The sequence below is a fragment of the Pristiophorus japonicus genome, chromosome 16 (genome assembly GCF_044704955.1).
Source record: "Pristiophorus japonicus isolate sPriJap1 chromosome 16, sPriJap1.hap1, whole genome shotgun sequence".
Taxonomy (NCBI): Eukaryota; Metazoa; Chordata; class Chondrichthyes; family Pristiophoridae; genus Pristiophorus; species Pristiophorus japonicus.
In genome coordinates, this window is record NC_091992.1 from 13,017,689 (window position 1) to 13,033,742 (window position 16,054).

At 43.5% G+C, this 16,054-nt stretch overlaps 1 pseudogene; it reads left to right on the top strand.

The window, feature by feature from the left end:
- Nucleotides 1-8,281: 8,281 nt before the first annotated feature.
- LOC139226962 (small ribosomal subunit protein uS9-like) lies at nt 8,282-9,491 on the top strand (annotated as a pseudogene).
- Nucleotides 9,492-16,054: the final 6,563 nt, after the last annotated feature.

The following is a 16,054-nucleotide window of genomic DNA, read 5'->3' on the forward strand; positions in this document are numbered from 1 at the left end:
TGGGGACAAAGTGTTTGTGCTAAACTATGGCAGAGGTCCCAAATGGCTTGCAGGGACAGTAACAGGCAAGGAAGGAAACAGGCTACTGGTGGTACAAATGGACAATGGCCAAACCTGTCGGAGGCATGTAGACCAAGTCAAAAGTGGATTTACCAACAACACTGCTGAACCAGAAGCAGATACAATGTGGATCTCACACCACACCTGCTGGACAGACAGAGGGAACAACCTGAGGAAAGGGCAATCCCAACAGACAGCCCAGGCGAGACACCAACAATCATATTGAACGAAACAGACAGCCCAGGTGAGATACCAGCAATCACACCGAAAGAAAAACAGGCACCAAGGCAAACAACTGAACCACAACTAAGACGCTCCACGCGAGAGCGTAGACCACCTGAGAGACTGAACCTATAAAGACAATAAGACCTTGGGGGAGGGTGATGTCATGTATCTCACACTACTGTACATAACTGTATCTTACCATGCTATACATGACTGTAACTAGAGATGACCTGTAACCACAAGCTTACCTTACCACCAGGGGTGCACTTGCAGGAGATACTGGATACCTGTCCCAGACAGGTATATAAGGACAGGTCTCAGGCAAGTTTGGCATTCGAGAGCTGTGTAATAAAGGTGCAGGTCCTGAGTGACCTTGACTTCAGCATGTGCCTCGTGTGAGTCTGTACTGCAGGGACAGGACTTTACAGTTGTCAGCATGTGCAGTGGTTCTAATAAGCTGCTCAATTTAGGTAGGAAGTTACCGAAGTAGTTGAGTAGACCCAGGAACGAATGCAGCTCCGTCAGGTTCTGCGGCTTGGGTGCATTCTTGATGGCCTTGGTTGTCATATCCGTGGGCCTGATGCCGTCAGCAGCAAATTTTCCTTCCCAGGAATTCGACCTCTGGTGCCATGAAGATGCACTTCGAGCGTTTCAATCTGAGTCCCACTTTGTCCAGACGATGTAGAAGCTCTTCCAGGTTGTTCAGATGTTCCTCGGAGTCATGACCTGTGATCAGGATGTCATCTTGGAACACGGTGGTTCTGGGAATGGACTTCAGTAGACACTCCATGTTCCTCTGAAATATTGCTGCAGCCAAGCGAATTCCAAAAGGGCACCTGTGATAAATAAACAGTCCTTTATGCGTGTTAATGCACGTAAGTCTCTTCGACACCTCGACCAGCTCCTGTGTCATGTAGGCCAATGTCATGTCCAGTTTGTTGAACGACTTCTCCCCCGGCTAGCATTGCAAACAAGTCATCAACCTTCGGTAACGGGTACTGATCCTGTTTCGAAACCCTGTTGATCGTAGCCTTGTATTCTCCACAGATTCTGACTGTGCCATCACTTTTCAGCACTGGAACAATGGGGCTGGCCCATTTATTAAATTCAACCGGTGATATGATCCCTTCACACTGGAGTCTGTCCAGTTCGATTTCGACCTTCTCCCTCATCATATACGGAACTGCCCGAGCTGTATGATGGATGGGTCTTACATCCGAGTCCACGTGGATCTGTACCTTGGCTCCCGTGATGTTGCCGATGCCTGGTTCGAACAGCGAGGGGAACTTGCTCAGTACTTGGGCACATGTATCTTCCTTCGATGACAATGCCTTGATGTCGTTCCAGTTGCATCTGATTTTTTTCAAGCCAGTTCCTGCCAAACAGCGTTGGGCCATTAATGGTAACTCGTGAACCACACCGTCATACGACACTTTAATTGTGGCACTGCCAATCACCGTTATGAGTTCTTTGGTGTACGTGCTCAACTTGGCATTGACTGGATTCAGCCTGGACCTCACAGCCTTGGTATCCCACAGCTTGTTGAATGCTCTCTGGCTCATTATCGATTGACTCGCCCCCGTGTCCAGTTCCATCGATACTGGCACACCATTAAATTTCATGTTAATCATTATCGCTTTGCTCTTAGTTAGGAATGAGTACAGTCCATACACTTCCTCCTCTAGTATCTCGGATTGCGTATCCGGATCTGCGCTAGTCTGACCATCCTCCATGTGGTGTGTCGCAGCACGCTTGCTCATCTGCGGACACTTGCGCTGGAGATGCCCCACTCTCAGACAGCCTTTACAACTATACTGCTTAAATCAGCACTGCTGGTGCCGGTGATTTCCCCCACAACGCCAACACGGAGAAATCGGATGCATTCCCGCTGGCGGATTTTGGGCAGCCACAGATTTCGCGTATGCAGTCAGGTAGGCCCTGCCACGTGCCGCTCTGCCGAACATCGAATCAATCACATTTACAGTACTTGCCGAGTTTCGATTTTTCACTGATATCTGCTTTAGATTTCTATTCATCGTCATGCATGACCGAGCGATCGTGATGACTCTGTTCAAATCCAATGTCTCCATTGCCAGTAGTTTACGCAGGATCACCTCGTGGTTGATGCCGATTACAAAGAAGTCCCGCAGCATGTCAGCCAACACAGCCCCAAACTTACACAGTCCCGCTAGACGTCTCAGGTCGGCAACGAATTCCGCCGCATTCTGGCCCTCTGAGCGAACGTGCGTATAAAATCTGTACCTCGAGATGATGATGCCTTCATCTGGCTTCAGGTGGTCCTGTACCAGGGTACACAATTCTTCATACGTCTTCTCTGTTGGACTCACAGGCAGGAGTAGATTCTTTATCAGACCATAAATTTTTGGACTGCAAACCGTGAGGAACAGCGCCCGGCGCCGATCTGCGTCGCCGACCTCCTCCATTTTGTTGGCCATGAAGAACTGGCTCCAACGGCTCACAAAGTCTGCCTAATCTTCTCCTCCTTCCACAAATCGCTCCAATAATCTAATTGTGCTCATTTTTGCATGCAAAGGTTCTTGTTGCCTCGTCGCCAAGTGTTGTGAATGCAATAACTGTTAGACCGAGTACTGTTTAACTCCAAGAGGTATAACCTTGGCCCTGCTTTATTAAGGCCCAAAGTGACTAATACGCAAAATGGCTGGCCTTTTATATTTGGGCTGCACACCAGTGCGTGCAGCCCAGTGGCCTCCAACAGTGATGCCATCTAGTGGCTAGTGATCCCAAAAGTACATACATAACCGGTTCAAATAACCAAAGTCCCCTGTAAGCTGTGCTTTGTTCTGCCTAGCCTGTTTCTTTTAGTGCGTGGTCCCTTTAAATTATGCGCGGTATTTAAAAAGGAGAAGCCGGTGAGCGGCCTGCGCGGGACCTTTCCCAATTCTACACGGCCGAGAGAACGTTGCAAATAACAGGGGAAAAGAGGGAAAAAAAATAAAGAACTTGCATTTATATCGCAGCTTTCACATCCTCAGATTGCCCTAAAGCACTTCTGAAGTGCAGTCACTCTTCTACATGCTGACACGGCAGACAATTTGTGTACAGCAAGATCCCATAAACAGTAAATGTTACAGTGGTAAGAGTTGAGGGATAAATACTTGCTTGGACACTGGGAGGAGTCCTCTGCTACTTTTCAGATCCACCTGAACAGGCAAATGGGGCTTATGCTTTCACATCTCTTGTGAAAGACGCTATATAAATACATGTTATTGTTGAATATACTCAACGACTGAACATCCACAGCCCTCTGGGGTAGAGAATTCCAAAGATTCACAATTGTTATGCCATCACAAAAAGGTTTATTCACAGGATACTATCCATTGAGACATATAAAACTATTTCCGCTCTCTCTGTGTTATATGCAGCTGCATATCCCAGCGTCTAATTGATAGTTACATTCTAATTGGTCACCATAGGAAGAATCGGAAGGGTTCAGACTGGAAGAAGATGCCTCCAGCATTTAAATATGTCTCACTTTCTTGCTGTGATCATCCTACCATTATTGTGTATGTTATTTAGTAAATATTATACTGTATTTACAAAGCTATAAACCAGAACTGTCAACATTGGAGAAATAATAGATGTTATCTGGATCAGGTACATTGTCCATTTTAAGAGCATCTAGGGGGGGGAGGGGGGGAAATTGCCGCCTTCTTTAAGGCCTGTTACCGCCTCTAATGGGACAGTAAGGCCTTTCTGACCGGGGGTCAGGCAGCGTCGTCGACCGACCTGGAATTGGCCCCAGGTCAGGGGCACAGCGGGAACAGGTTTCCACCGTGCCCCATCTTTCCACCCTACCTGGTGCGCTGTCTCCTTACTGCCCTGTGAGGGAAATTGCCCCGCGGGAGCGTGGCCACCGCTGTCGATACCCCCGACAGCTTCACAAGGCGGGAAGCTGCCAATGGCTGGGCAATGCGGCCGCCCTTAAAAGGGAGGGCGCACTGCTGCGGCCGCCATTTTGCTTTAATTGTCGGCCAACTCCTGAGTCAGCCCAACAATGGCGGCTGCTGGTACGGCCAGGCCGCCAACAAGCAGCCCGGCACCCCCTCTTGGGTGCCGGGCTGCTGGCCCAGTTGAAGCCCTCACTGGTGGCCCAGTGGGCTCCACGTCAGCCTCGCAGCATCCCTCCCCTTTAAATGACATTATCACTGCCCCGCATCCCTCGCAAACCCGCCCCTATACCGCCTTAAACAGCGCCCCAAAGCGCTGGGAGGCGGTGTCAGATTTAAAGAGCTGAATTTTCCATCTCTTCCCCCTGACTCCCGCCAGGCGGTAAATTTCCAGTTTATTCAAAGTGCCCACCCCAATTTCCCGCTGAGGGCAATATCGGCCCCCTAATTTTTAATATCCATATCCTTCAAAATTTTTATCTCCTCCTATCTTGCACCTAGCAATCTCTGATTTTTATCGCCCCTCCATTGGTGGCCATGTGTTGTGTACATATATACATTACACCATGACTTCAGCTGTCTCGGCCCTAAGCTCTGGAATTCTCTCGCTAAACCTCTCCGCCTCTATACCTCGCTCTCCTCCTGTGAGACACTCCTTAAAACGTCCTTCATTGACCAAGCTTTTGGTCATCGGTCCTATTATCTCTTTAGTTCTTTGGTGTCAAATTTTGTTTGATAACACTACTGTGAAGTGCTTTGGGTCATTGTACTACATTAAAGGTGCTATTTAAATCAAGTTGTTGTTGTTGAATCTGATCTCTGACTTAAGCAACTTTTTTTCCCTTCCTGAGGTAAAGTAATTAATTCATAACTTTACGATCTCTTTCTCCCTTGATTACAGCTTACCATTTCCATTTTAAATGAACCAATACTTTCTTTACTGTACATGTATTTAAAAAAAATCATATCTTGTTAGTTGAGATGTTCCTAACAGTCTTATGTCGATTTCTTTCTCTTGGCTTTTTAAATTATTTGTTCAACCTGCTTTTGCTTGTCTTTATAATTAACCTAATCCTTCTGAGTACTGGATTCCTTGTACATTTTGAACGCCTTCTGTTTATCCCTAATACCACCCTTCATGTCCCTACTTGACCAACAATAACTTGCATTTATACAGCGCCTTCAACATAGGTAAAACATTCCAAGGCGCTTCACAGGAGCGTTATCAAAAAGAAATTGACACCGTGCCACATATTAGGGCAGATGACCCAAAAGGTTGGTCAAAGAGGTCGGTTTTAAGGAGTTAGAGGTAGGGAGACAGAGAGGTTGAGGGAGGGAGTTCCAGAGTTTAGGGCCCAGGCAGCTGAAGGCACAGCCACCAATGGTGGACCGATTATAATCAGGGGTGTGTAAAAGGCCAGAATTGGAAGATCACGGAGCTCCTGTGAACTGCCTTGGGATGATTTACTACTTTAAAGGTGCTATATAAATGCAAGTTGTTATTGTTAAATATGTCTCGCTTTCCTGCTGTGATCTCCCAAACATCATTGTATTCCAATTAATTTTTAAAAGCCTATTTTGTATTCCACTTCCAAACGGGACGGTACCGAATTTTCAGCCGAATATTTTTGTGTCAATATTCTTGCATATCCGCTTGACCATTTCTGCTCTAAAAAGACACAATGATCACAGAATCCTGAATGATCACATTGTTCTGCCCGTGTCCCCTACAGCAACTTCTGTTGCCCACTGCAAAAGAGGAAATGGTCTTATAAAAGTTAGGCCACAGCTGGAGTATTGCATGCAGTTCTGGTCACCACATTACAGGAAAGATGTGATTGCACTAAGGAGATTTACGAGGATGTTGCCTGGACTGGAGAATTTTAACTATGAGGAAAGATTGGATAGGCTGGTGGTTGTTTTCTTTGGGACAGAGGAGGCTGAGGGGAGACCTTATCGAGGTGTATAAAATTATGAAGGGCCTAGATAGAGTTGATATATTAGAATGGTAAAGATTAGATGTAAAATAAGTGCTGACTACTGGTATTTGACAGACTGAGTAAAGACCTTGTCCAAAACAATGCAATCTTCTTTAGTTTTCCCTCCGCTATTTATTGAAATCCCCCAATGATTAATGTTTTGGCCTTTTCATAGACCTCCCTAATCTGTAAAAAGAAAATACATTCACTGTCGATCGGCTCCTCGTACCCAGGAGGTTTATAACAACCATTACTCCTTCCCTTTATTATCCTGGGGCCTCAATTCAAGCTGCTTTGCTGCAGCAGCCAAGGCGTGTGTGCCACTTATTTCCATGGGTACAATGTCCTCTGAACAGCCAATTCTTTACCTCCTTTGTTATGTCAGTAGGCTCAGTCCTGTGACATCGTAGTGTCCCAGTCAATGTGCTGGTTACTTCTCACTGGAGTCTGTGTAAATAACAGTTAAAGTCTGAGTTTTAATATCCAACTAAGTTACAAATGGGGACCGAATTTATGCAGCATTAGGCTCCCCTTTAGTACTATAAATCCAATTTTAAAAACTGCAGCACGGGTGCATGCTTCATACACACATGCTGTATTCTTGCTCACATGCAGTTTAAAGCAAATATGAATTGCCCTGAAATAAAAAAATGTATTGTGTGTGTATATCTTTAGGTTTCCTCCCCCACTCTCTCTATACATCATTCCCAGAACAGGAGGGCAAGCAGACAACCTATCTCTGTCAACAGCCTTTAGGAGCCAGCAGTCGATGTGAGCCTGTTTGGTTGATTTGTCTTTGGTTTTCACTCTTTCCCTGTGTGGAAGCTCCAATCAAATTCTATTTTTGTCACCCTTCTGTCCAACTAATGTCAGGCACCCACTGCAACCCAAACAATGGGCGCAAATCTGCTTCCTGCAAACAGTGCAGTAACTAGTGGGGTGCCACAGGGATCAGTGCTGGGACCCCAACTATTTACAATTTACATCAATGACTTGGAAGAAGGGACTGAGTGTAACGTTGCCAAGTTTGCTGACAATACAAAGATGGGAGGAAAAGCAATGTGTGAGGAGGATACAAAAAATCTGCAAAAGGACATAGACAGGCTAAGTGAGTGGGCAAAAATTTGGCAGATGGAGTATAATGTTGGAAAATGTGAGGTCATGCACTTTGGCAGAAAAAAAAATCAAAGAGCAAGTTATTATTTAAATGGAGAAATATTGCAAAGTGCCGCAGTACAGTGGGACCTGGGGGTACTTGTGCATGAAACACAAAAGGATAGTATGCAGGTACAGCAAGTGATCAGGAAAGCCAATGGTATCTTGGCCTTTATTGCAAAGTGGATGGAGTATAAAAGGAGGGACATCTTGCTACAGCTATACAAGGTATTGGTGAGGCCACATCTGGAATACCGCGTGCAGTTTTGGTTTCCATATTTACAAAAGGCTTTGGAGGCAGTTGAGAGAAGGTTCACTAGTTTGATTCTGGGGATGAGGGGGTTGACTTATGAGGAAAGGTTGAGTAGGTTGGGCCTCTACTCATTGGAATTCAGAAGAATAAGAGGTGATCGTATCAAAACGTATAAGATTATGAGGGGGCTTGACAAAGTTTCCACTGAAGGGGGAGACTAGAACTAGAGGGCATGATCTTCGAATAAGGGGCCATCCATTTAAAACAGAGATGAGGAGGAATTTCTTCTCTCAGAGGGTTGTGGATCTGTGGAATTTGCTGCCTCAGAGAACTGTGGAAGCTGGGACATTGAATAAACTTAAGACAGAAATAGACAGTTTCTTGAATGATAAAGGGTTATGGCGAGCGGGCGGGGAAGTGGAGCTGAGTTCATGATCAGATCAGCCATGATCGTATTGAATGGCGGAGCAGGCTCGAGGGACCGTATGGCCTACTCCTGCTCCTATTTCTTATGTTCTTATGTTCTTATGTTTTAGTGCCCATTTAAACTGGGATCAATTGGTCTAGTAACTGAATTCGGTGAAATGAATTGGGTGAATCAGTGGATGTGGAACTATGAAGATTTGCTCAGAAATTCCGCTACTAATCTGCTCGTGTGCTTGTCTTTGTGTTTTAGGAACATGCCTGCCAAAGGTCCTTTGCAATCCGTCCAGGTTTTTGGGCGAAAGAAAACAGCAACTTCTATTGCCCACTGCAAAAGAGGAAATGGTCTTATCAAAGTAAACAGAAGGCCTCTGCAACAGATTGAGCCAAGAACCTTGCTGTATAAACTGGTGGAACTAGTTCTGTTGTTGGGCAAAGAAAGATTTGCTGGAGTCGACATCAGAGTTTGTGTTAAGGGCGGTGATCATGCAGCTCAAATCTACGCTATCTGTCAATCATTTTTAAAGCATTGGTGGCATACTACCAGAAATATGTGGCGCAAGCCTCCAAGAAGGACACCAAGGACACCCTCATACAGGCAAAAGGAATACTTGCCTTTATTAGCTGAGGCATAGAATACAAGCATAGGGAGGTTATGCTTGAACTGTATAAAACACTAGTTAGGCCACAGCTAGAGTACTGCGTGCAGTTCTGGTCACCACATTACCGGAAAGATGTGATTGCACTAAAGAGGGTACAGAGGAGATTTACGAAGATGTTGCCTGGACTGGAGAATTTTAGCTATGAAGAAAGATTGGATAGGCTGGTGGTTGTTTTCTTTGGGACAGAGGAGGCTGAGGGGAGACCTTATCGAAGTGTATAAAATTATGAGGGGCCTAGATAGAGTTGATAGGAAGCACCTATTTCACTTAGCAGAGGAGTCAACAACCAGGGGGTGTAGGTTTAAAGTAATTGGTAGTAGGTTTAGAGGGGATTTGAGGATAAAAATTTTTCACCCACAGGGTGATGGGGGTCTGGGACTCACTGTGTTAAAGGATGGTAGAGAAAGAAAGAAAGACTTGGATTTATATAGCGCCTTTCATGACCACTGGACATCTCAAAGTGCTTTACAGCCAATTAAGTACTTTTGGAGTGTAGTCATTGTTGTAATGTAGGCAACGGCAGAAACCCCCACCACATTTAACAAGTACTTGGATGTGCACTTGAAGTGCCGTAACCTACAGGGCGATAGACCAAGAGCTGGAAAATGGGATTAGGCTGGATAATAGCTCTTTGTCGGCCAGCGTGGACATGATGGGCCGAAATGGCCTCCTTCCATGCTGTAAATTTCTCTGATTCTGTGATGAGTATGACAGGACCTTGCTGGTTGATGATGCTTGTCATTGTGGGGCCAAGAAATTTGGTGAGCCCGGTGCCCGTGCACATTACCAGAAAACTTATCGTTGAATGTTTTTTTGATTGTGGCAAATAAATATGTAACTGTCAAAAAAATAACTGCTAATATACCATAGCGTGTTGGGCTTTCTGAATGTGACATTGCATTCTGATTGTATTCATTGTGTAAATTACTTTCAATATAATTGTATAAAACAAATGACTTTAATGTGGTCTGTTAACAATCCCACTCCTTTACTGTTATTAGGTTCTTAAATCACCTCACTTAAAAATACCAAATTTGTTTTCTGGTTCTCTCTCCTTTTTTCCCCTCCTCTCCCAAAAGCAGTGGCACATGCTGGGGTATAGTACTATAGTGATCATATTATGACCAGAGACTTGAACACACAATCTAGGCTGACATTCCAGTGCTCTGTCGAAGGGGCCGTTTTTCAGATGAGACGTTAAACCGAGGACCTGTCTGCTCTCTCAGGTGGACGTAAAAAATCCCATGGCACTATTTTGAAGACGAGCAGGGGAGTTATCCCCGGTGTCCTGGCCAATATTTATCCCTCAACCAATCATCATTAAAACAGATTATCTGGTCAATATCACATTGCTATTTGTGGGAGCTTGCTGTGTGCAAATTGGCTGCCGTGTTTCCTACATTACAACAGTGATTATACACACACATGTGCACACACACACACAAGCACATACGCACACAAGCATTCACGTTCACACATGCACATGCATTCACACATACTTCCCAGCAGCAGTGGAGGGCTAATGATCAGGAAAAAGAAGCTTTGCTGGTTTTCCTCTTTCAAGACCTGCAGATCCCTTCAAAAAAAATGGTACACATTAGGACAATGGCACAAAGAAAATGTAAGAAACAGTGATATATTTAACCATAAAATCTTTCCACACTTTGGCTTGCGCCCATGGGAAAAGTCTATTTTTACCGTAGCTTATTTGCATTTGTGTCCCAGTGCAAACCTAGGTAAATGGGTGTCAGACAGCAGGGTTTAAATATACGGCCATTCCTCCTTGTTCTTTCTCCGCTCTCACTCCTGCTGCAGAAAAAGCCTTTGCATTGTTCAGTTTAGATGAAAAAAAATGTTTCAAACCAAGGACATTTAAAAAGCAACCGTGTAACATTTTGGATAGTTTATGCTTACACAACATTTCCAGTGCTGATAATGCCACTGAATCTTCACAGGACAAACCCCTGAGCCAAGACTTTTATCAGCTGCTTTTATTTTGTTAACTGGACCCTAGTGTTTATTTATAATGTGCATTGATGCAACATTTCCTACTTAACCCATTACATGAAGAAATAGTTCCTTTCACGTGTTTTCCATGACTGTGGGTTTTACGTTTAGTTGACAGGGTGTTATTTGAACAAAGCTGTGCGTTTGAAATATTAAATACTGTATTAGGCGTGGTTCACAGAACCTCGTTAACATCACAACTCGGGTGTTTGGTCGTTGGAACGACTCCGCCACTTGGGTTGGGTGACATGAGCAGTTAAAAAAAAAATGCAGCACAATTCTCCTACTGTTTTCCGTGCCGGCGTTTTGTGCCCAAGTGCCAAATTCCTGAAATGAGACAGCACAAATAACCTCGGATACCACTGGAGCCAATAACCAGACAGGTGCTGAGGCAATTCCTCCCGCATAACTTCCAACAGTGATCAACAGGCTCCTGCAGCGAGACTCCGGTTGGGTTTGCTAAGAGCCTGCCAGTTTGCCTCTGAATTCCTGCGTCTGCAATAGTTTCAGATGATGGGTGGGCTCAGCAAAGAATTGCGGTGCAAAGTGTAGCCGATGGAAGAGCTACTCTTTATTCATGTTGGTGGGTTTTCTCATCATGTCTACTGGTTGAACTCGAGTCAGTTCTGCGTTCTGTGTAAAATAATCCTGTACTAGTTGTGGGAGCAGCTGGTGCGGTGAGGTCACCATAGCAGCAACGTTGTAGCAACGGGCATGTTTCAGTTGGTGTGATGACTTGAAGCCAATACACTGCAGGAAAAGAGTTCATTATCCACTGCCTTGCAAAGCACCCCTCAGCTGGTCTCTCTGTACGCGAGGAAGGTTAGAGAAATGTAAGTTTGCTGTAGAGAGCTCGAGATTGATAGTCCCAGCAGATATTGGAGTTACTGCCAGACAGAATAGAACAAAGCCAGAGGCAAATGTGAAAAAAAGACAATGAAAATTCTTATCTTTTGAACAAAAAAATAGAGGAGGCCATCGCTATTTAATTCTGTCTTTGGCTATTTCTGATGCCACCCAAAACAATTCTTAAAGGGACACTGTAGTCTTTCCAATTCATCAGTTAGATCCCATAAACATCATGAGTGCCAATGTTTGGTAATACAACAGTTCAAAAAATGATTGTTATGTGTGCTGTAATGTATTTGCTTCATGGGTTCTTTGCTTAAGAATTCATAGCAACACATTGCTATTAACAACTAGTTGGTTTAACAATCACACTACACATTACCAGTCCATCCACCAGGCTCTCAACCACCTGACTCATCGTGGATCCCCGGAACTCAACTGGCTGGGGTTTTATTGAGAACATCACGTGACTGGCTAAGCCACTCCCAACTCAACAGCTCTACAAACCTGAGCATACTCGCAGGTGCATACATTACATGTGCCATACTAATAATCACTGCACTCCGACATATTTCATTGTACGCAAATTACTTTTGAGACACTTCTGAGAGACTTGATAAGTGGTTCGATAAATACAAGTCTTTCTTGCTCACTCTCATGGCATCCCACACATTCATCTTCCAATAAGTGGCAGCGTTGCACCATTTTGTTATTACAATTTCTAGTTTTAATTTATCTGAGGAATACTGTGAATTAAGTTTTCTGTTTCTGTATATTTCATTTTTACATTCTTTATAATAGCTGGTAATTAATATTTTCAGAGGTTAATTTTTTGTTGTTGTAGTTGCTCAAAAGAAAAGATGTGAATATTCAGAAGGCCGAGGAAGTTTGTCAGTATACAGAGGGTTAATTGTGTTCTTTAACATGTCAGCAACTGTTAACAAAACAGAACAACAATGATTAAAAATGTGAGAGATTACATTACATTACATAGAAACATAGAAACATAGAAAATAGGTGCAGGAGCAGGCCATTCAGCCCTTCTAGCCTGCACCGCCATTCAATGAGTTCATGGCTGAACATGAAACTTCAGTACCCCCTTCCTGCTTTCTCGCCATAACCCTTGATCCCCCGAGTAGTAAGGACTTCATCTACATAGGATTACATAGGGTATACGACACAGAAACAGGCCATTCGGCCCAACCAATCCACTCGAGCCTCCTCCCGTCTTTCTTCATCTAACTATCAGCATAACCCTCTATTCCCCTCTCCCTCATATGCTTGTCTATCCTCCCCTTAAATGGCATCTATACTATACTATTATCAATACTGTACTATTGTCAACCATCCTACCGGAGAGACAAACATTCTCCATTTTTGTTCAATATGGCCCTTCAATCCTTTCGACAGGAATTGCCCCTCTCAAAGTAAACAGCATTGAAATTGTCAGCAGACTCTGTTGTCAAGTTATGCATCTTTCATGAAAAGGGATAAAAGCTGTCATTTTAATTACGAAGAAACAATATCGATTTGGCGACCAGATTATTATTGTAGAGACAGAATATTTGCAATGTAGATTTTTGTTCTTAATATTGATCATCCAAATATATGTAAACACATTAAAATGAACAGAGATGCACTCATACAGAAAACAATCTCCATACTTGGGAGAAAATGTCTGGGACTGTGAGCATGGCCTCGACCCTCTCTATTTCTGTAATCTCCAGCCTCACAACCCCCTGAGATTTTTGCGCTCCTCGAATTCTTCCCTCTTGAGCATCCCTGATTATAATCGCTCAACCATTGGTGGCTGTGCCTTCTGTTGCCTGGGCCCCAAGCTCTGGAACTACCTGCCTAAACCTCTCCGCCTCTCTGCCTCTCTTTCCTCCTTCAAGACGTTCCTTAAAACCTATCTCTTTGACCAAACCTTTTGGTCACTTGCCCTAATTTCTACTCATGTGGCTCGGTGTCAACTTTTTTGTCTCATAATATTCCTGTAAAGCACCTTGGGACATTTCACTATGTTAAAGGCACTATATAAATGCAAGTTGTTGTTGTTGATATAATCAAGAGGATGTTTTGCCAAAAGTAAGCTGTATTTTAGGATTGATTCTTTTTCCACTATTTAGATTAAAAGGTAAATAAAGTTCATGGCAACAACAAAATATTAATAGTAGCTTTTTTTCAGAAGCACATCCTGCTGAATAGGATAGTTTTAGGATTTTGCTTTCTTAAACTTTACCAAGTGGCATTTCAAACTAACCAAGACTTGAATTATTTCCTTACCCCTCAGCCCCACTGTTGGTTAGAAAATAAATTGACGCAAACTTATTTGCTTCAGTCTCTGTGAAAAGATGAGTTACCTCAACTGCCTGAGAGATTGTACAATAAATATATTTTGCAGCTAAAGTTATCTTTGCAACATGGTAGCAAAGCTATGAAATACAATTTACATAGGATTAGATCAGATATACAGCACAGAAACAGGCCATTCGGCCCAACCAGTCCATGCCAGCGTTTATGCTCCACTCGAGCCTCCTCCCGTCTTTCCTCATCTAATTATCAGCATAACCCTCTATTCCCTTCTTCCTCATATGCATGTCTAGCCTCCCCTTAAAGGCATCTTTACTATTTGCTTCCACCACTCCCTCTGAAGAACATATCTATCATGGAACCTCATTCAGTTAATGTTAGGATAGTATATTTTGAGTTGTGAGATGCAACAAGAATTGAACATACTGAGGTATTACTTTTCCACAGGAATTGGTTATCTTCTCATAATTTTCTAGTTACATTCTTTCATTTTTAAAAATTTACAATCAAGATGATAAATATAGAAGTGTATACATCACTTCCCTATTTTACTGCATTTGTGCACATCACATGTACCCATCATACATTTCTCCTCTGTCGGGCATGATGGTGAGATTCATACACTGGATTTATGTCAAAATACCAATTACCAAATGGATAGGAAAATTATTTCTGAGTGGCGATGGACTGACCAGGCAATTAGGCTTTTTGGAACATTAAAGAACGTTGAATAACACTATTTTTTTATGTAGTTGAGTTCCTTTGGAAGTCTTGATCTCACAGTGGGATAAAGATAATCAAAAGATTAATCATTCTAGGGCTTTCTTACACGCTAGTTTATGGGTGGTTACAGAGTACTATTAGAAAATCTTCTCTTAGGCAGTCCCTCGGAGTCGAGGATGACTTGCTTCCACACTAAAAATGAGTTCTTAGGTGACTGATGAGTCTAATGCGGGACCTACGGTCTCTGTCACAGGTGGGGCAGACGGTGGTTGAAGAGATGAGTGGGTGGGGTGCTTGGGTTGTCGTGCACTTCTTCCGCTGTTTGCACTTGGCTTCCGTGTGCTCCCGACAAAGAGACTCGAGGAGTTCGGCGCCTTCCTGGATGCTTCTCCTCCACTTTCAGCGGTCTTGAAACAGGGATTTCCCAGGTGTCGGTGGGGATACTGCACTTTTTCAAGGAGGCTTTGAGGGTGTCCTTGAAGCGTTTCCTCTGCCCACCTGGGGCTCGCTTGCCATGTTGGAGCTCCGAGTAGAGCGCTTGTTTTGGGAATCTCGTGTCGGGCATGTGGATGATGTGGCCCGTCCAACGGAGCTGATCGAGTGTGGTCAATGCTTCGATGCTGGGGATGTTGGCCTGAGTGAGAACACTGATGGTTGGTGCGCCTGTCCTGCCAATGGATTGGCAGGATCTTGCGGAGGCAAAGCTATTAGAAAATATGTAACACATCACTCGCTGTCTTTTCAAGTTCAGAGTTGTGCATGTTATGGATGGGACTTACGACGAGGGGGCAGAAAATATATTTTTAAAGGATTGGAGAGTTGGAAATAAAATTGAACAATTATTGGCATGAAGCATTTAACTTAAAAAAAATACTCTGAAGTTGAAGCAGGTTTGCTTCACAAGCTCTTTCCCTCTATTCTATAGATAGTACACGCAAAGAATGGGCATTACATCGAAAATGATACCACTAATTCTGGAAGCTAAAATATTCTTTAGTCAGCCAACTTTTTTGTCATCGCTGTCACAGAAGGCAATAAACATATTTTTCGTCTTGCTTTTTAAGAAGCAATTTGGAAAAAAAAGTTTTCATCTCACATGCAAATTTGTGCAAAATAAATTGTTTTTAAAAGACAATGTGGCTGCTCGGAAGTCAGGAAGCAGTAACATAGCAACTCGTTGCAATCTGTGAAAATTAAAATACGTCACGCCTAACAATCTGCAATTCAAAATAAGGATTTCATTGGAACGGAATTTTAAACAAATGACTTCAGGTAAATTATGGCTATATTGATGATTTCATTTGCAAGCCTTTTGCTATAATGATCAATGAGAAAATCGTTCAGAAGCCAATATTGGTCGAGCTCACCTTAGTTAAGTAATTCATCTTGGATAACGACACCAACTTGTATTTATATAGCACCTTTATAAGAACATAAGAACATAAGCATTAGGAACAGGAGTAGGCCATCTAGCCC